This window comes from Suricata suricatta, chromosome 14, assembly GCF_006229205.1.
Source record: "Suricata suricatta isolate VVHF042 chromosome 14, meerkat_22Aug2017_6uvM2_HiC, whole genome shotgun sequence".
NCBI classification, from domain to species: domain Eukaryota; kingdom Metazoa; phylum Chordata; class Mammalia; order Carnivora; family Herpestidae; genus Suricata; species Suricata suricatta.
In genome coordinates this window covers 81,384,502-81,386,093 of record NC_043713.1, presented here as the reverse complement: position 1 = coordinate 81,386,093, position 1,592 = coordinate 81,384,502, and the positions used below count along the sequence as shown (strand labels likewise).

General features: G+C 53.8%; 1 protein-coding gene across 1 annotated transcript in view; it reads left to right on the top strand.

The window, feature by feature from the left end:
- The window catches only part of CCDC63 (coiled-coil domain containing 63), a 36,071-nt gene that overhangs the window by 26,824 nt on the left and 7,655 nt on the right, over positions 1 to 1,592 (top strand). The gene's annotated exons all lie outside the window — the stretch shown is intronic.

Here is a 1,592-nt window from a genome sequence, read left to right as displayed (position 1 = left end):
GGGGGGGGGGGGGGGGGGGGGGGGGGGACGGGGGTCTCTTGTGGTCTGTCTGTCTGTCGTCAGGCGGTCCTCAAGAGGAGTGTGATATCTGCCCCCTGAGACTCGACTGGCCTCGCTCGTGTCCTGCCGCGTCCTGCCCCTTTGTCACGGGCAGCCTCTGCCACAGATGTTCCGGTAGAGTTTTGTCCCTATAGTCTCTTTGTGCACTTTAAAGAGTCCCAGACCTCAGGGCGCCTAGCCCAGGCACTTGCGCCTATAGTTTCACCCCAGACTGGCACATTCCAGACAGAGCTCTGCCTCAGTAATTTTCTACTCTCTCCCCCTTGTCCTGCCTGTGGCCTGTTGTCAATCCATAACAGTTATTATGAACATTTGCTGAGCAATTACTGCGTACCAGGCGCTGGGCTAAGTGCTTTGCGTGTACTGTCTCATTTGACCCTCACAACAGCCCTGTGACATAGGGGCTACAAACTTCACATTTTCCGGATGAGGAAACAGATTCAGAGAGGCAAAGTCATTTGACTAACATCTTGGAGCTGGGATGCTGTCTTTGAGTTTTGCATTGTATTTAGTTGCCAATCACGAGGACCCAAGCAGCGATGGCCTAAGCAAGGTAGAAGTATTTATTTTGTTAACTACATTTGGAGGTAGGTACTTCAGGTCATGATGTCCTCAGAACCCAGGCTCCGCCTGTTTGCCGTCTTTAGTGTGTGGCTTATATTCCCAGGGATGCCTCATGGTTGTATTGTGGGTGCCAATGATCCAGACATCACATGTATGTTCCAGTCAAGAAGAAACTGGACGAGGCAAAAACAAAAATCTTTCCCGTTATCTTAAAAGTTGTTTTTGTGAAGACTCAGCCAGTGACCTCTGTGTTTAGGCTTGCTGGCCACCCCCATTGCAAAGAAGGGTTGGAAATATAATTTTCAGCTGGGCCCGTTGCCGCCCCAGATACAATCAGGAGTTTGTTATTAAGGTGTAAAGGGAGAATGGATCGCAAACACCTGGCAAAGCTTTGAACCCAGAGAGTTTGCGCAGCCCTGTGCACTCCAACAGTGCACGAATCCAATAGTCCCTGGCCCAGGACTGCTGTCCTGGATCATTTTCCATTCCTTCTGTGGCCGATTTTCCTGGGGGCACGCACCTGGTGACGCGGGCATGGCGGTGCCATTCTCCCATGCGCCGCTGGGGGGCAGCAAAGCACAAGGCACCGTCCTGCGGCTCTGGCTCCTAGAGGCCTCTCCCAGGAGCCTGGATATGGGGAATGACACTTCCAGTCAGGGTCCAAGTCCAAGGAGACCCTCCTCAGGCTGAGCTCATGATTGGGGTCCCATGTCCTTGGATAGGGCCAGCCGGTGTCATCCAGATGCTTCCTTGGGGTTGGGTCACCTGAGGCTTTGCAGCTCTAGATTTTGAAGGCCTAAAGAGGGGCGCCTTGGGGAGGCTGACCCGGCAACCTCAGGCATCACCTCCCCCCCCCCCCCCCCCCCCCCGCCAAGTCTTTCCATCCCCTCTTTGTTCCCTTGCCTGTAGCCTGACTTGGAGGCCTCTTACCTGCTGCTAAAGGTTATTTCCCTCTGCTGTGTTACTGG